The 20689-nt window shown below is 39.9% G+C and overlaps 1 protein-coding gene across 16 annotated transcripts in view; it reads right to left on the bottom strand.

The window, feature by feature from the left end:
- Nucleotides 1-20689, bottom strand: part of camk2g2 (calcium/calmodulin-dependent protein kinase (CaM kinase) II gamma 2) — a 69455-nt gene that overhangs the window by 43014 nt on the left and 5752 nt on the right. The window lies entirely within an intron of this gene.

Raw genomic sequence — 20689 nt, 5'->3', positions numbered from 1 at the left:
TGTCAATACCCTTAATTAGCTTGTGATTAACATGCTCAGTCTGTTGCACGGTTCTCAAGTCTCTCCCACGTAGAAACATAAGGCTACAGGTGGCTGCTGGGGAAGTGAGTGGGTTCACGTAGTCATAGTTGGAGGCTGTAGGTGTGTGCTGCCGCTGGCACTGATCCAAGGAGGAGGTGCCCAGTTTAAATATTGTGTTTACCAACAAGAAACGAGAATTCCTGCAGACCCTACCTTTAAAAAAACATGCATGCGCAGAAGAGTTTCCCTGGATGGGCGGGGGAGCGTGGTGGTGCTCGTTGTGAGAGGAGCACCAGCTGAGCAGCAGAGTGAAATGAGTAAATCACCAAAGAGATTTACGTTCTGATGTCTGAAAACATTTAGGTTGCTGTTTGTACTTGATGATTGCGATAGTCATGTAATACATCTCACGTGCAAAGACGTGATACATCAAGTACATTCGATATATCCCCCAGTCCTAGTACAAACCCTTATTATTACACGGCCAATGGTACAAACACAAGAATATGGTTAGTAAGAAGAGCAAGTATGGCACTGAAAAGGCCAGAAAATAACAGAAGAAGAGCATTACAGTCTGACGGCACCTCATGCACCAAGCTTAGTAACTTGATCATTAAGACGAATTGCGGAATGAAAAAGAAACTCCAGATGGAGAAGATGAAATGGGTAAGGCAAGATGTAAGAGAAAATACAACACTGCCTGCAAACCATCGCCCAAGTTTGTGTACACCTAACTGAATGGGTGAACCTCTCTGTCTGTAGCCCCTCAGCAGCAGCAGCAGTTACACAGGAGGAGAACCAATAAGAGTTTACACAACTTTACACAGTGTGCAGGACGTTTTCACAACAGTTAGGTTGTTTACATTGGATGTTACTAAAATCTGCTAATATCTGGTCGACTAAAACTAGACTAAGACTAGCAGGTTTCAGATGACTAAAATATGACTTAAAGTAAATTTTGTGTAATTCAAAAGACTAAGACTCAATCATTTGAAATTAACACTGTTAAAGCCCTAGTTATGAACTTATTATCCCTGCCATGTGCACACACACATATGCCCTGTCAAAGTGATGCTGTGGTATCATGTCAGAAAAAGGAAGAAAAGAGAAAAACACAAACTGCACTTAGCGCAATTAGATAGAGTGATGACAGACAGCATGGCTCACCATCACATTCATTTATCCATCCAGCACTCCCCTTATTATCATTATCTCATCTGGATGATCCAAACAGACTGGAGCCACGGACGGATGAATAGATTCTTTGAGGCCACATACACTGTTTGAAAAATGATCCATTTTCCCTCCTCCATGGACATCATTTAACTTCTGCCTGCAGGCAAAGTGACGGACCATACTCTGCAATAAATGTCAACTTACTGACCACAGAGAGCAAAGACCAGAACTGGCCCCAAAAAATTGTCTTCAAGTTTGATGTGTTTTTTGTTATTGTTGTCGTTTTGATGACTAAGTCTTGGGTGTGCTTTACACCATCTGCAGGATTTGTAGCCAAATTTCACACTTATGGGAGTGGTAACACATTTTCTACTTTTACTTTGAGTTTAAGATGGAATTTCGTCCACCAATGTGTCCCCCTCATTAGGGCTGCAGCTATCGAATATTTTAGTATTCGAGTATTCTACTGATAATCCCGTCGATTAATCGAGTAATCGGATAAAATACATTTTTGTTTAGTTAAAGAGCAGTTATTTTTCAAATGAAAATTTTTCTCTAAATGAAATAGAATTTTCTGATACAGCATGTCAATAAGAGCACTTGCTTTGGTAGCTCCAAAACTTGTAAACACACTTTGACGCATTTTTTGTGCCTTGTACATTTCATCAAATGATGCGGACCCAAATGGCACCCGTTTTGTAGAATGACCCATTAGTCTCCAAACTCCAGAAAAGAAGCTAGATTTGTTGCTAGTTGCTATTTTGTATAAGAGGTAGCTTGAGGGGTCTGAAAACTCTCTTAATATGGCCTCAGCTCTATTTGAAATACCAGTCTTTGATCTTTTTCAAAACTAAACGATTCCTCGAGGCGGAGAAAATTACTCGAGTATTTTTTGTAATCGAGTCCCTCGAATCATTCGAGGATTCGTCTCAGCTCTACCCCTCATTAAAAAAAGACCAACAAAAAAGATGCTTCACCAGGCCATCATATTCCACCTGTTATTACAAGCATTAGAAAAAAAATTGCTCATTGGGTTTACCTTACAGGTTTGACTGTCACTCACACTTCTTGGAACAATCAGATTATCACTTTGCACCTATGTCAAACACCCCTCTCCTCTGGGTCTGTCCCAAAGTTAGCAGAGTCATCACAAGAGCCTGGTTGCCATGTTCTGCTCTTCTTCTGCTGACTGAGGCCAACGGGGAAACCTGCACTGAAAGCATGGCAGGATGTGACAAGAAGCTGATAAGACACAACCAGGATATACCTAAAAGCTCTGAGAGAGCTTTAATTAGGGAGGCACTTGTGCATGTAGAGCTGTTTTTGTTCAGGTATTATCCCTTGACTTTCTTTGAAACTTAAGACTGTCAAGGTACAGTGCTGTGTCATGCATTTGGGACAAAATGTTGCAACAGCAATACATTGTTATTGTAATCAAATTGTAAATATGCCAGAGTCATTTATTAATCTTTTTTATCATAGCTAAAAAAACAATGCTTTGAGTCCATTTTCCAGTCAATTTGACTCAGCAGGTCATTACTTCATTAATCAAGGAAACATAAGTGACAGTCACTTGAACAGACAAAAGGTGACCGCAGCATAGAAAGGCTGTGTGACGTCAGGAAGCTCTAAAAAGATGTGCACTCTGACATGTCTTCATACAAATTGCAAAAGAAATTTAGGAACTATTTGTAATTGGAAAAAAAAACATCTCTTACACAAACACTGTTTTTGTGGAAGGATCTCCAGGAAAGGAGAGATGCACCTCATCACCAGTCAATCATATATCGTTCAATAGAGCTGTGAGCTGAGAAAGCCATCTGTGGTTAAAGCTATGCTACTAAATAGCTTAACACAGTGAAATGTCAAACACCTAATCTCTCAACCAATGGACTTTGTCTGTGGTAGAGCGTGTGCAAATGTGATTTGATGTGTTCGAATATTGATAACAAAAGGTGTAAGTGCACTCAAACTGAATGTGAGCAGTACTCAGGCTGCAGTCAACCTTTAATACTGAGCAAAAAAAAAAACCATGGCTCTGAGTTTCTTTGTTTTTCAACATGCTCTTAGACCTCAATAGAGTATTATATTAGAGCGTCTGTGTACTTAAGTGGCTGGAGTGTGTGTGCGTGTGTGTGTGGGCAAAACCATTAGAAAACATACTGATTCTATTTGAAGCCTTCAGCAACGTTCCAGTCATGTTAATGATTACAGTCCTGTGAGCACAACTAAATTCTTAGCTCCCAACTCTAATTTCTTACCACTTATGGTAAACACACATTGAACACATCTACATCTATGCATTATATTCACCAAGTGTTTGCCATACATATTGGAAACAAATACAAAATTTAAATGGGTGTGACCCTAACCAAGAGCTTCATCAACAAAATTAGTGGTAAAATATACAACAGGGATGGGCGAGTTATGCTATCAGGTATTGGTATTGTGCCAAAACTGGCCTTATTTTAAGGTATTGAGTACTTGTGAAGGCTGCTGATACTCAAGCATTGAGTAAGTCCTCCTCACCAGTCGTTGCCCCTGAGCTGGTTTGACACTAGTGCTGCACGATTTGGGGAAAAGGTGTGATTGGCGATTAGGTGGACAATATTGCGATTCTGATTGTGCTTGCGATTTAATAAAAAAAAGTTGTGTCATGAGTCTACAGACCTGCTTGGTTATCATGGAGAAAAATCAAGAAAAAAGCAGAGATGGATTACTGAGGATTTTAATTGTGTAATAATTCTCAAAATATCCAACAATGTACAGCAAACAACAATGTACAGCACAACAGTACTGTTTTGTTTGTATTCAAAATAGCACATTTATGCCACTTTTGCTTTGCATGTTTTGAAAATTACATCTTTTTGTTGTGTCATTCAACCGGTAACCAAAATAACACCAAATAACAGAGGCAGAGTTTCTTTTCGCCTTGAGCGCCTTACTTAAAAGAATTAAATAATTGCACAATTGCACCTCTTTTGAGATTACGTAACTGCATGTGCTGACATTGCAATTGCAATTGCTATTGCGATAACCTCTTTTGCGATTATGTAATTGCATGTGCCGACATTACGATTGCAATAATCATGCAGCACTAGTTAACACCACAGCAAATGTGTGTCAGGTCCTGTTCAGACAGTCAGAATGAACCAGGGAGAGTTAGTAAAACTGTTTTATTTTGTACTTCAGTTTTTTTTTTAATTACCAGAACTCTGACTGTTGTTAGTTTTATAAACTTTTGTTGATTTATTAAAAACAAACCGTAAACTCAGAGAGAGTTGTTAGTGATTCATTTTGGACTTCATGTCAGAGTGACAGTGTTGTCTTTGTTCAAGATGATCTGTTAATTAAAGCTGTATCAAAAGAACTAGAGGTACTGGTACTCTGTACCAGTGAGTACTCAAAAGGGAGTGCTTGAACTGGTATTAGTCTTAAAAAAAGTGGTATTGAACATCCCTTATATATAATATATCAAAATAGACTGCATAAAAAGATGGATGGTGCATCTGCTTCCTGATAATGAAGCCAGACTAGCTGCAGTAAGTCCATGAGGTATATAACAAACTAGACAGAACACATAAAACTCGTTTTTTTTTAACATTTGTCTGGCCAAAAGTGAGTTCTTAAAATCTGTTTTATGAGCTGATTAATTTGTCAAATTGGCTTTTTATTGGAATGACTGCTCTGTTGGCAAATGAGATTTCTCATTGCCTTTTGCTACAGAGAAAAGTAAATAAAGAACAGATTTGTAACAAACACTAACACCAGTCATTAATCCATCCATTATCAGAATCTTTCAGGATCAACATTTATGTCCTCAAATGTGTTCATGTTATTTGTTCCCTCATCTCAAGGTAACTCAGTGAATGTTAGGTGACAACAAGACCTGAGTCTGTGTTGCATCTTAAAGTCAAACTCTTCCTATTGAAGAGGAGGGCAGGAGAGGGAAGACCAACTGATGTAAGATAAATGAGTGACAGACTGACAGAAACGGACAGGCAGACAGAGACTTGGGTCAGTGTGGCCCAGAGTAGACAAGTCTATAAATAGATCCAATCTTCCTCCTGCTTACAGCCCTGAATCACACTGACCCAGCCTGCCCTGCATCAGCAAGCACAGAGACAGAGACACAATGAGACAGAAATTGAGAGACATAAAAAACAGAGACAGAGAAAGTCTGACAGATGGAGGCGAACACAGAAACAAGAAAGGCAGAGAAGGAGACTTTCAACGCTGATTCTTTCTTTTTTCTGTCACCACTTCAACCACCAACAAGTAACTCAAGTCAGACATTTCATCACTGTGACAGGTCAGTCTGATGTTTGTAGGCCTACGCTGATGATGCCTGCAAGAGGAGGAGAGTAATGAGAAAAAGAGTAAAGATAGAGTAGCTGCTGATGATTTTATAATCTCTTTGGACCAATCTGGTACTTCTTTCATTTTTAACTACTTTTTAACTTTGCATGGTTAGTCCCTTTCTGCACTGTCCCCTGCAGTATGCTAATTAGATAGAGACAGACACCAGTTCTGCTCCACTGGACCCTGGAGACGGACACAGGGCAATGCCACAGCTCAGCAGAGATGAAAAAAAGAGTCAGACAAGCAGTAAAGAGAGAAACCAGACTGAGGCATTGCTCAGACTGCAGGCACATTAAATATATATATATCATTTATATCAGACCTTCAGACGGACTGGCTTCAACTGTTGTTTACAACTTACAAATCTGATGTTTGTGTTCAGACCTGACAGAAATATCTGCATGGGTTGCTACTGTATCAGAATCAGCATAAGTTTTCACTGTCTTCATTGTGGGACACAGGAAAAAGTGATGGAAATGATGCTTGTGGAGACTGAGTCCAGAAAACATCTGTGCGCTTCTTAACAACTTGCTTTTAAATGACTTTTAAATATATATCTGCCATTTAGACTTTTCTTAACCATCTACTTAATGATCCTGTGGATGTTGATTTCTTTCTGTTCTGTCTACAATGAAAGGCTGACTGTGTTTAGAGTGAGCAGATCTAATTTCAGTAAATGGTGACAGGTTACCAAACAAACACAATGTTTCCATGTGCACACCAGAAAGATGGGGATAGGTCAGTGTTGTTATGGACTGAGAGCCCACAAGACAGGAGTAAACCTGGGTAGTGCTAAAACTTACTATTGGTAAATTGAAGTGTTACTTTTCTGCAGCATATTGAACACTAAAAACGTTAGATTGATTTAAATGCTTCGGTTTTCATGCCAATGTGAACATATGTGGTATGTCATCTCACGTTTTGAGGCAATAAAACAACCTAAATGTCAGATTTTAAAGCTGTAGGGGCTGGCTTCACACTGCTGCTGGCAGCTTTGGTTACCATTTTGTTGTTGTTTGGTCTTGTGCGGCCCTCGTCCATACAACCAGAATAACACACACAGCCCCCCCAACCCACTTGCTACAATATTGAATTGGCCAAGGAAATATTGCGAGGCATCGAGTTATCGTTTTTTTACCCACCCCTATTAAAGAAAAAATATACTCAATGTTTGTTGACAAAAGCAAAGAACCACAAAACGTGAAAGTGGAAATACTGCACTTCTCGAAAGCCCAGAGTGTCTTTATCATGGACCATATAATAAATGGATGTTGAGCCTCCACACTAACAGCTACAGGGTGCCGACCTGTCAGTCAGCTGAGCTCTGCCTCTGCTTGGGTAAACTTCTGATCGTGATATTTTCTCTAACCACAAAGTTAGAAAAAATTCATGCCCTGATACAGTGTGTGCTGATCAAGGTTACAATAGTTAACTAAAACAAAACTAAAAACAAAAACTAAAATTTAAAATACACTACAGTTAACTCAAACTAATAAAAACTAGAAAATAAAACAAAAACAATAAGTAAACTAAAACTGTCTCTTGTGTTCACAAAACTAACTGAAACTAACTAAAATGATAGACAAAATTCCCTTAATTATAGTTTTTGACAATATTAATAGCCTTTAGGATTTAAACTAATCCGACACATTTTCCCAACCAATTTTAGACAGTTTTAGGCAGTTGTCAGTGCCGCACAGCACCATCATAGCCGTGGCCGTAACAGGCACATAGGGACGAGCTTGTTTACTGCACTGACTGGCTGTGCGCTGTGCTGCAACAAAACATAGAGGAGCAATGAATCAGAGCATCTGTAATAGTTTAATTGTTACAGATTCCAAGTTTTTATTCATTGAAGCTCATATTATATTGTTTTTTTTATAATTTATGTTAATATTATTTTTATGTAATTTATGTCAACATTATTTTATATAATTTATGCTTATATTTTTTATACTAAGTTTATATTATTTTCATGTGTTTAAGGCAGCAGCCAACACTTCAGTATCATCATTGACTGAGCAGTGAGCACTGTGTTGGACTTGAAAATAAACAGTATGACAAAATATTTACTCTGACCTTTTTCAATCCTGCACCTGGTTAATACGGTTTAAAAAAACTAAAACTAAACTAAAAATAAACTAAAACTAAGCCTTGTTGCAAAAATCAAAACTAAATAAAAACTAGAATGCCTGCTCTAAAGCTTATTAAAACTAAACTGTAATGACAAATCCAAAACTATTATAACCTTGGTGCTGATAGAGAAACTGCCTCATATTTTTAGACTGGGCGTTGCTACTTGGTCTTTACATGGCTTCATTTGCTTAACAAATGTGTCGATTCACTTGGACAAAGCTTTATCAACAAATGTTCAATTTTTTGGTTGAACGACTGCTCATTAAAAACTACTGAAAGAGCTGCTCTTCATCATTTACCAGACAAAAAGTTAAACTTGTTTGACATTTTACAATTTACCCATTAATGTAACAAACATTTGTCAAAGAGGCAAAATACATCATAATCATACTCATAATCCAGCTACTTGAATTAATATACATATTTAAAAACCAGAACAACCCTTTGAATTGTTTCTCAGCATTTACTCCCCTTCCTGAAGCAGTCCAGGTCCCTGTCATCACCTCAGATATACAAAGCAGAAGTACCGTCACAGTAATGTGTCCCTTACAGCACCCTCCACACACACCTGTATCTCAGTCTGCCTTTGTGTAGAAGAAGTCCGTTACTCACCCCGTGGTTTGGGTTCATGTCATACAACATCAACAACTCCTGTATCAACTCAGACACACTCAGGAAAGCAGTCAGGTGCTGACTCAACACATTCCAGACACACGGGTCCTCATGCAGAGCATCAGCTTTGATGAGGACATTCATTTGACAGCTGGCTTACATAACATGTGAGACATCAGTACGTCAGCAGTAGATTGAAGTTTGGGTCACGCTTTAAACCAAAAAAAAATGTTGCTTTCACACTTTCTGAAATCAACTGGGCCCTGACTTTTACTTCTCATACATGAAGCCATGTTTTGTGAATTTCTCATCATTCTGTCAACTAACCACAAACTAATATTTTCAGTAATCCTCCAAATCAGAGTAGGAGGCCTTCCAGCATGTAAAGGTTTGACACCAGCCCTCTGGATAAACATGTGGACAGGTGGAATTTAAACAGAAGCAACTCCTTTTTTTCTGTTATTTTTATCTGAAGTGAGATGCAAGCAGCTATGCAAATCCATCCAGAGATTAAAGGTAAATGAGATTTATCACAACTCCTCTGCACATGGTGCCACATGTTGTTAAGCACATTTGAAAGCCTATCAGCATTAGAGCTGTGTCAGCCGAGAGCATGACCCTGCTGGTGGTTTAAACAACCGTACAGGTTATGTTAGGACGAAAACCACTGGGTGGTTCATACGATAGCCTTTTACAACCAAGTAAAAAAAAGCTGCCATTAAACTTCTAAACATGATTTTGTTTTACTTTTAATTTCTACAAAAGTGGGCCATATTTAACCCACTGTTCAGATATTTCACAGTGAAAGCTTTAAAATGGTATAATCATTCCCCAGACTGTGCTAAATCTAGTTTTGAGCTAATTCACAGTTTGTCAGAGTGGAAGTAATGGGAATTAATTGTCAAATAAAGCTGCATTTGCATCATTGAGTAATCTTGCAACAATCAAAACTGGTGAGGTCTAACCAGCAGCTTTTAAAACTGATACCATTCTTTGGAAAAATCATGAGTTTATTTGCTTTAAAACTGAGGCTATGATAGCAACTTTTCAAGTGCCTCATGTTTGAGAGGAGTTTCTGGCTGAAGTATAGCTTAAACTTGGGATGCTGACACCCTAATCAGCATCAGAAAAGATCTGGAAGCTAACACTTGCACCTTTATTCCAGCAGATAAATAAATAACACTGCCCAGGTTCACAGCCTTGATGTACTGGAGTGCAGCCTCTGTCCTTGTTTAATGATGACTAATCACAGATGAGGCAAGCTTCAACCCTGAGAGCAGTTGACTGAGAGTTAATTGAACATCCACACACAGACTTACCGCTCTGTCATTCCCACACAGATAATAACCTCCACTGTGCTTATAGATAGTTAGATTGAGACACTCACATGGACACACACTTACAGCTCGGATGACGGAGATGATGTGTGACAGCTGATCATGGGTAGTCAAACAGTCTGTATGAGTTAATCTCCCTCAAATATATACTAATCATATTCTACATTTCAGGGTTTCTCGACGGTTTCTGTTTACAAAAACAAATAATGTTCAATATTTGTTTCGCAGCAGGTGTAACAAGTCCCACTATCTCACAACAAATTTTCAGAAACAAACCTTAAAGTGAGACTCCGGGATGGAACAAGTTGGGTCCTATCACAAGGTTTAGGGCAGAAATTACCCCTACAGCAGTGTTTTTGTGCAGCAGAAGCCCAGGGCGCACGCACCAAACACCCCCTCCCTGCTCCTCTGCCTGTTTCCTCTGCACTCAGACGGGGCCATATTTTACTTGACCAAAAACACAAATAAACGGACTCCCACTGAAAAAATCTGATATCAGTCTGCATTCACGCTTTATTTAGAGAATTTTCAGCGCGTTACTTTCACACAAAAACACAGCTAAATAAGGCTCTAGTTCTCATCGTGTTGTAAAACGACGCTACCTCCGCTGCAAAGCCACAGCTGGCTATGAGACGCTCCCCACTTAGTGTATCAGTCCGCGCGCGGCATGCCAGATATAAACAAACGCAGGTAGTCTGCCAGGACGAAGAGACACGAGAACTAGAGCCTTATTTAGCTGTGTTTTTGTGCGAAAGTAACATGCTGAAAATTCTCTAAATAAAGCGTGAATGCAGACCGATATCAGAGTTTTTCGGTGGGAGTCCGTTTATTTGTGTTTTTGGTCAAGTAAAAATTGGCCCCGACTGAGTGCAGAGGAAACCGGCAGAGGAGCAGGGAGGGGGTGTTTGGTGTGTGCGCTCTGGGCTTCTGCTGCACAAAAACACTGCTGAAGGGGTAATTTCTGCCCTAAACCTTCTGATAGGACCCAACTATTTCCATCCTGGAGTATCACTTTAAAGCCACAAATTCAGACTTTGCACTGGCTTTACTGGTTCTCAACTGGGACTGGTTCTCAAACTCCATCCCTACTTGAGATAGATGCCTATCAGGGTAAGTTACGTACATTTTTTGTTTAAAGCGCTAATGCTGATCATGGAAATGGCTAAAAAGAATAACGACTCAGCATAACCTATATAAACTAAAGTCCAAAATGAGTGAAACATCTCATGTTAGAAAATATCAGGACGAGATATGAGCGCCAAAAACACAACTAAAGAAAGAAATACTGCAAGATATACTGAAGGCCTATTGACTCATTTTATAATCCATATGTATAATCCACTAGTGGTCAAGTGGATCTTTTACAAAACCTGCATCCCCAACACTCTCATTAAAGTATGTCAACAGAAGGCCATTTATAGTATGGTTGTGAAGAGACTTTTATTATGAAAGAGTGTTTGGGCTGTTACCTTGGAAGCAGACAAAAATGAAAAAAACTGTTTTTGGTGCTGTGCCAGCTGACAGGAGTATGCACTCCAACTAAACAACGAGGCTGGATACCGACTCCATTGAACACATTTATTAGCACACTACAAACTGTGTTAGAGCTGCAGAGTAGCTTTCATTGGAGATAATTAGATGATTTGAACTCGGCCTAGATCCTGCAGGCAGGTGTCTATTGTCAAGGTAGAACTACAGACAACTGAAAAGCATCACACAGCAACGAGAACAATAAACTGTGTGCGTTTGTGTGTTATCTTAGAGCAACACAGTATGTGAGTCTGTGTGTGTCTGGTTAAACATCCTCCTGTTGGGAAAACAGCAGCCTTGTGCAAAGAAACCTGAGTGTAAATGGAGATAATGAGAACAAAAGGTAGACAAATATTTACACAGATCATTCTGTTGTATGTGCTTGAGTTTCTTTGTGCTTACAGTCAAATTGGGCTGTCAGGGCAGTTTCATAGTTCAGGTTATATGACACCACAGACACAATTTGTAAAGTAGAGGGTCACAAGCCTTCACCAATAAAACGATTAGGTAAGTTAAGTGACATGATGTGATAGAAAGGATAAGTCTATGGCCTGGATAAACATTAGTCATTTTTTTAAAAGCAGACTGTTGAGTGAAATGTGAGGAAGAAAATGATCTGATGAAAGACAGTAAATGAGGCATAATGAGTAATGTTTTGAAATGTGTAGCTCATAACCATCTAAGTTCACAGTGGTAGTATCAGCAGCAGTGTAAAAATTCTTCATTAAAATGTTTTAAACCTCATCCAAAAGCTACATGGATAGAGAAATATAGGCCAGAACCAAGGTTTTTATAGTTAATGAAAACTAGGGAAATAACAAAAAAAAAACAGTTCTGTTGAGTGAAATAAAAACAAAAATGAGGCTCTACAAAAAAATAATAACTTAAACATTAACTCACTTATGGTGAGTTTGAAAAACTGACCTAAATAAATCATTTTAAAAAATGTCTCATACATAAACTCTCTAATTTTGGTGGAAATAAACTGTTTTTGTTTTCTGCCTGTTTTGTGCCAGTTGGCACATGTGCACAAGCAAGTAAATATTATCCAGACAAGCACAGGGCAGACAATACAGAGAGCTTTCTCGTTAGGGTTATGTGAATACATTTTTGAAAATGGTATGATGTTTTGAGATTTTATTATTTATCTGTCTTCATTCGGTGCCTACATTACCCACAATGCCATGGTTCGTTTGAAAACTAGAGCCTGATTTGCTTGTACCGGCTGCCCTCAAGCAGATATGGGTCACAAAGGTGTTTTCTTCTTAACTTCACAAACTAAGACACGTTTACCCTTTTCATCTCTTGAGCGTTTATCTTCCCTTCATCTTCCTTTTTTAAACGTTTACCTTTCACCCCTGACCAAAACCGACAAACAACATCACTAGAGGCATTTTCTAAAATTACAAAGCTGAATATGGAGCCGAGACTTTCTCGAATTTTCTCAAAGTGAGGCAGCAACACCTGTTAACAGACTTCCTCATGCCTCCTTTTTTCCCCACAACTTGGCTGCTAGCTCACTTAATTGAATCTCAGATGTTGCAGCTTTTAATCCTGTTCGATAATTCAGATTAATCAGAGTTCAGAAGTAATCCTTGTTTCAGAGGTTTACACTTGGTATATAGAGAGAGAACAGTGTCTGGTAAAGAACTTGAGTGTTTCATGCTGAATCTTAGTGCTCAGTGTTACTATTTATTGTACAAGACACCCGATCATTTTAGTTGTCAGGTGCGAAGAATAGGATGCATGTAAACTAGCTGTAACCATGGAGACAAGCTTCTTGATAGACAGCCTGCCAGTGAGTGTGTGATCAGGAATAGATTGTCCCAGCCGGTCTAAAGAGTCAAGTGAGCTGCAGTCTCTCACACACATACTGACACACAATATAACACTGACACACAGTGCAAGACATCCTGCCACACTTTTCTCTTTCCTTTCTTCCCCCTTACTGTTCTTGCAAACTTCTCTCCCTACTATACATTTCCTTCTTTACAACCTTCTCTCTCCTTCCTTTTAATTTCCTCACTTCCTTAACCCTAACTCCCTGCATTACAACCCTTTCTTCTACTCCTGAGTACATCTTTTTCTCTCTTTTTTCCTGCCCCCTTTCATTCTTTCTTCCTTCCGTCTTTACTTAATCAGCTCGATGCCCCCTCTCTTCCTCTCTTAGCTGCTTTCCTCTTTCCTTACTTTTTTCCTTTTCTACCTCCACAATCCTTCTGATCTTAACTTTCTTTTTCTTCATACACTTAACCATCCTTACCATATTTTGGCTCCCATACTTTAATTCTTTATTTCCTCATTGGAATCCCTTCCTTACTTGCTCTCAAACAAATTTTCCTCTTCCACCTTTCTTTGTGATATTTTCTTTTTTCCTTCTTCCTTCCTTCCTGTCCCACATCTTACCTCTTAATATGATGCTGATGTTTTATTTCTGTCATTTCTAGAGACACAAAGTAAAATCTGTTAGACACACACATATTATTGCAGGAAGGCTCTCCCATATGTGTGTGTGTGTGTGTGCGTGTATACACTGTTTTATTGCTTTTTCAATCTCCCAACTGTTGCAATAATTAATCTCAATAAAATCCCCTCGATTTAGAAAACAACATTACTGCACTGTTGTCAACTTACTCACCTGTAAAGTGTAATTACTGCTCCCATATCACAATAAATATGAGTCTGCTGTGTGCTTGTGTAAGATTACACATTTACAGAGACACACACACACAGTGCATTTGGCTACCTCTGCTTCTACGCCTCTCAAGGCATTTCACATTGTAGTTAGTAGAGCTGAAACGATTCCTCGAATGATTCGAGGTACTCGATTACAAAAAATACTCGAGTAATTTTCTCCGCCTCAAGGAATCGTTTAATTTTAAAAAAGGTCAAATATTGGTATTTCAAATAGAGCTGAGGCCATATTAAGAGAGATTTCAGGCCCCTCAAGCTACCTCTTATACAAAATAGCAACTAGCAACAAATCTAGCTTCTTTTCTGGAGTTTGGAGACTAATGGGTCATTCTACGAAACGGGTGCCATTTGGGTCCGCAACATTTGATGAGATGTTCAAGGCACAAAAAATGTGTCAAAGTGTGTCTACAAATTTTGGAGCGACCTAAGCAAGTGCTCTTATTGACATGCTGTATCAGAAAATTCTATTTCTTAAAGAGAAAAATTTTCATTTGAAAAATAACTGCTCTTTAACTAAACAAAAATGTATTTTATCCGATTACTCGATGAATCGATGGGGTTTTCAGTAGAATACTCGAATACTAAAATATTCGATAGCTGCAGCCCAAGTAGTTAGTACAGAAGCATAAATTTATAACATGTATACAGGATCATTTGAATTAGATCTGCAACCTGCTTGTAGTCTTATTATCAACTAAGGGGATAACTTTTTGATAAACGTTAGGTAGCCATCATAATAAGTAGTACAGTAATAGAGTATATTGTAGAAATAGTGAAAATGTCCATAAGGATCCAATGTCACATCACCATTGTCAGCTAACAGACCCAACATTACAGATGTACCATCGATCTTTTAATTTGATTCAGTCCCTCATAGATTTAAGATGCAATACCTAAGAACTCATGAGAAAGTAAAAACAAAACAAAGGTTTGTTACAGGTTTCTTCACTAAGATACAACAGAACCAATCCCTTTAACTGGAACTATATGGCCCTAGATGGAAAATGAAAATTTAATTCTAGTTGGCCCCTACACGATGCCATATGCTTCTGACAGGGGGAATAAAACGAGCAGATTAAGAGAGAAAAAGAGGGCAATGTGAATACGAAAGAAGAGAAAAACACACTCCACCTGACGCTGTTTTTTTTCCACAGCCTTGATAGCTGAAGAGGAAGACCTGTATGATGCATGTGTTGTGATGCGCTATTTCTGTATCTGAGTATACAATCCTGACCATCTCACTCTCCTTCCATCTCTACATCGCTCTCTTCTTCACATATGACTCCCTCACTCTCATCAAATATTCACAGTTGGTCCCATTAAACATTCACTGCGCAGCGCTGCTACGTTTATCTGCCCTCCGTCAATCAGCCTCCAGCGAGTGCACTAGAAGCCCACCGAAAAGCCTGAAAACCACAGACACTCGTCGTCTGCCTGTATGGCCTACGATGTGGCAGCTTTGCAGAAGAGGGTGAAGAATGAACATGACTACAAAGACTGAGAGAGAAAGAAAAAAAGGGAACGACAAAAAAACAAAATGTGGCCAGATGAAGAATAGAAATGGGGGGGGGGGGGGGGGGGGGGGGTCTCGAGAAGACAAAAAGTGTGATAGTCCACTCCTCAGCTCTTGTCCGTGTTCGGTGGGAGCTGAGCAGCCTTGCACCTCAATAATTCAACAGTGGGACGAGTGCCGCCAGCCTCTCCTCCCTCCCTCCTTCTGTCTTTCCCTGACATCACAAGGCCTTACCTAAAAACAGAGTAAAAATACTCACAATACGTGACACAAAATTGGAGCTAAAAATAACATTAAACACTGCAAAATAGATCACATCGTCCACTTCTGTGTTTTGTTGTGCTAAGACTACACAGAGAGTATTTCAGCTACATTTTTGGCAGTCTGTTTGATGCACTTTTGATGTTACAGAGGTGCTCTTATTTATATACACTTATCTATAAATAATATAAATAACTTACTTTACAGCCTGGTATACAGTTACAGTTTTGTGCAACCACACAGGCTCAGTTTTAAGTTGCTAGAAGTCTGATATTTTTACACTACATGGAAAACTGTATTAGGCTCTGTATGCTTCCAAACCATGAGTGACCTACATTCAAACTGTGCCTGAATTTAATTAGCTGATCTTTAATCAGCTGCTGGGAGTAATGGCAAAAATCCCCTTTTTCAAATTGTGGAACCAAAAAAGTTTGACTGAAGCCACTTCACATGAGCAAAAAAGATCAAATCATTTGACTGATAATAACGGCAATGTAAGTAACATACAGTTCATTGCAGCTGTACACTGTTACCAGGGCTGGGCAACATCTTGAGATTGTAATGTATACTGATAAATCCTTTTACATGTTACAATACGGGACAGTGTTGTTTGTATCGATACATTTCTCCCTATGGAGCTCATGTTCGCTCCCATTTCTTCTCTCTGTCTCCCTGTGTCCATGTCTCACAGCCTCCCTGCTCTGCTTCCCTCGCTCTGTGACCTGACCACCACCCCTCCCCCTCGACTCACCTACGCCCGTCACTGCAGAGACAACACAGAGACCAAGTCAGCCACTAAAGAAGAGTTTGTCAGTAGAAGAAAAAATAATGGTTTAATAATTCAAGACGGATTGAGCCCAGAAATGAAAACCTGACATGACAAACGCTGACATGCTAATAACCATGATATGCAAGATTGACTTTTTTTTTTTAGATAAAATTTTAAAATGAATCAACTGTAAGGAAAGAGATATGAAAATATCTCCAAAACTTCATTTTATTGCTTTCAAAGGAATCAAGCCAAAAGTCATGTCTCATCATAAAAGCTCCAGGGAGGAGAACATTTTATCTGCTCTTTCAATCAGAGGGCGCACAAACGTCTGTAAGAGCTCTCCACCAGCAAACTGAGTGAAGCAGAGGCAAACTTCCCTTCTAAACTTCTGCTTCCCACGGTTTTTATCAGGTAGTGACAGCTGCCTCAGCCTCACCATGACTGTCATTATCAACTTCTGTAAAATGCAATGACTCACTTGTAAAATACAGAATAAAAGTATCAGTGACCTTTAGTGTCCATCAGCCCCTTCAGCATTTGTGTGTCTGAGCAGATATATACAACAATGTTTTTTTTTCAAGGTTCATGTAAAGAACTGCTTATTAGCTCAAAACAGGAGCCAGCAACAACTTCAGGAAGTAGTTGATCTGACAGAGAGATGACGCTTGGAAGTCCACGGTTTTATAGTTGATTTTATGGGGAAATTTACTTACTGTACTGCGGCCTTCATTGTATGTACAGTGGGGGGAATACAAACGTGTGAATGTAAGTGAAAGTGACAGACTGTGGGTGTATGTGTGTGTAGTGTGTGTGTGTGTGTGTGTGTGTGTGTGTGTGTGTGTGTGTGTGTGTGTGTGTGTGTGTGTGTGTGTATTCACTTGAGCTGCTGTGCGCATGCACGTGATGCCACATGGCCCAGCCATAATCGCTGACCTCACCAGCAGCCAATGTGCTCTCCCCGAGCAACAGAGAGAATAGGGCTTAATCCCGCACAACCACGCACGACCACGCACACCTCATAAGTACTCCAAAGTTCCCCTGACATTAAACCATCTAAAAGATTTACAATATCTTCTGGATTTGCAAACACTGACAGAAACAGTGACACGCGACAGAAAGACTCTGAGTCTGCAGTTTGTGTGTGAATCTATTCACTTGCAGTGTAAACCCCAAACTGTCTGCTGCAGCACTCCTAATGTGTGCTGAGGCAGAGCTTATGTCTTGATTAGCATGAAGTCACAGTGAAAATTTTCCCATTCTCATCTCACCCAGATGTTGAGGTTATTTTACCCTCACTCATTTTAGCCTAAAAGAGTACCCTCAAGTGATTGCAAGGGTTTTAGAATACAGTAACAAAAGGTGAAGGAAAGAGATGATGACACGCTCAAACCAGGGAACACTTAAGTGTGGTTAGCAACCAACTGAAAACTTTTTGTGGTAATAAGGTGAGTCGTCCTCAGAATGAATCGGTGGGACTGTAAAACTCAGGGGCACTGAGTAATTGGCCAAATGGTAACAATTAGGGCTGGGCAACGATTAAAACTTTTAATTGTAATTAATAGCATGATTTCCCTGATTAATCATAATTAATCGCATTGTGAAAGTGCCATAACATCTGTCATGCAAACACTAAATCAGTACTTGTTAAACAGTAATAGTTAAATCACATATTTAGTGCAAATCAAATTTACAAAATGTAAATACAAAATTAAAGCTTATTGCCACTGTCAGGGCATCAAAGTGATACTCCGGGATGGAACAAGTTGGGTCCTATCACAAGGTTTAGGGCAGAAATTACCCCTACAGCAGTGTTTTTGTGCAGCAGAAGCCCAGAGCGCTCGCACCAAACACCCCCTCCCTGCTCCTCTGCCGGTTTCCTCTGCACTCAGACGGGGCCATATTTTACTTGACCAAAAACACAAATAAATGGACTCCCACCGAAAAACTCTGATAACGGTCTGCATTCACGCTTTATTCAGAGAATTTTCAGCGCGTTACTTTCACACAAAAACACCGCTAAATAAGGCTCTAGTTCTCATCGTGTCTCTTCGTCCTGGCAGACTACCTGCGTTTGTTTATATCTGGCACGCCGTGCGCGCGGACTGATACACTAAGCGGTGAGCGCCTTTAAGTTCTGTGGCGCTGCCCCTCCTCTCCATGCTTGTTTTGGTTACTCATCGTGTTTTTCCGCCAATTTCACTTCCGGTTCCACCGTGGTCAGCAACAGACATTTACAAAATAAAAGCATGTGAGCAACATGCACTAATGTGCGATAAAATATTCAACGCCGTTAATAGATTGACGGGTTAACGCGAAAATAAAGCGTTAACTTGCCCAGCACTAGTAACAATACATGGCCAATGTGTCTCAGGCTCATGTGCTGGCAGTCTGTGAATGTTCAAATGTGATGAAAATGAAAATGTGGTTTCTCAGACAGTCTCAGTCATTTATTTTAAAAAAGGGAATAACAAAAGGAGAACTGTGAACTGACAGACTTTGAAAACGACTGTGGGTCAAAGTTGAACAAAGCTTGTACATTTAGTTGCGTGTTTACACTGGAAGGTTGGTTTACCTTTGTTTTCTACTTTAAGTCCCTGTGGCTAGCCCGCAGGTTTGTCTAAAACGTGTTGTTGATCTTTTGTGCCCTTTTAACCTCACTGCAGCAGTTTCCTCCCCCTCAATAAGAACATTGTGACGACTTACAGACAAAGAGAGAGACTGGAGCAGTAAAATATTAAAATAAGAAACATCATTTTGAAATTGTGTTCCTCTTTTTTCAGTTTGTAAGATGCAGAGTATTTGGATATGACAACTGAGTGCACATGCTTCTTGTGTTTGTAAAGAAACCCACAAACTGGCAGCACCAGCATATTTCAGCTCTGATTAAGGACATTGCACAGTGGAGGGCAGCCTAATGTGTGTGTGTTTCACAATGAGAAACTGTACACAGACAGGCCTTGTACACATTGAGTGTGAGAACCATTCAGTAGGTGAGAAAAAAATGTGAGCAACTGTGCTTCAAGAGAGAAGAGCACGATTCAGAAACACACACACACACACACACACACAACATGATCTCTCTGCCAGACAGCCTATGGGATGAAGAGTTTCACCCCTGCTGTTGCCGGGTTACAAGCTCCAGACCACAGCCAAGACAGACACACACAGATACACACTAGATCAAATCCCCTGGTGAGAGGGCTTTTTAAGATCGCTCCTCTAATCAATCCTTTGTTTACAGCGAACAGAGGGAGAGGAAGGAAGAAAATGGCTTAAAATGAAGGGAAAATGACTTGGGTGGGGGTGTTTGAGACAGACAGAGAGGCAGAGAGCGAGACAGAGCAATTCAGCCTGCGTGCCCCCTGGGAAAAGAGCAGCCCAATCAGTCCAGAATTGGCCCTGATCTGCAGCTCATATCATCACTCAACCCTGTGGTGGCCCGGCTCTGACGCTTACTCAAACAAACACACAGGAAACACACACACATACAGTGTGCAACTTGTTCACGCGCATACAGAGAAGAAGAGAAACAGTGACAGATCCACAGAAATCATGTGCAAACACAAAACCAAAATAATCAACAGACAAAAGATGCTTGGATTGAGATACATGGCAGAAGGGGTGCTATGACACAGCAGACAGTGTAACAGGCTGATTAACAACAGCAACAACAAATCCACTGAAATACTGACGCACAGATGGTGTTTCAACTCACATACACACCACACACTTCTCAATCCTGAACTAAACACACTGGTGTTGGTATCCACTCATGACTTCTTCAAGTGATCGCTCATTCCTGATAATTCCTCACTGAGTAAGGATGCTTCGCCCATACCACCAGTCTTTCTAATTTGGCTTAACGCGAGCAGAAAACTGCATGTTTCACATATTTGGTAAGAACAATGTGTAAAAGTTGATCCAGGAAGTCCGTTTGCAAAGTTGGCTCACCTCAGGCTTTGTGTCTCACTGCTCATGTCCCTTACTGTGTTTGAAGTACTTACTGCCTTGTCTTCAGATTGCAGTTATTTACTTCAAAGGGTCATGTTGTCCTAACCGAAACAAACGGTGCCCCAGAGAAAGAAAACCCAGAACTTTCCTTTATCTCATGCTACAAGCTGCTGTCAGCATTGAGGGTATTTTGGGCTAAAAGGTTAAGCTGGCGCTCACACAAGACCAACAGTAACCATAACAAACCAAACATGGTTGCACACACAACAGCCAAAGATCACTGAGCCGACCTCCAATTCTTTTGGAATCTCCGCTAGCAAGGAT

The sequence above is a fragment of the Halichoeres trimaculatus genome, unplaced genomic scaffold (genome assembly GCF_033239565.1).
Source record: "Halichoeres trimaculatus isolate MK-OKI-2021-1 unplaced genomic scaffold, fHalTri1.1 fHalTri1_scaffold_8, whole genome shotgun sequence".
NCBI classification, from domain to species: domain Eukaryota; kingdom Metazoa; phylum Chordata; class Actinopteri; order Labriformes; family Labridae; genus Halichoeres; species Halichoeres trimaculatus.
This window is presented reverse-complemented; position numbering and strand designations above follow the sequence as displayed.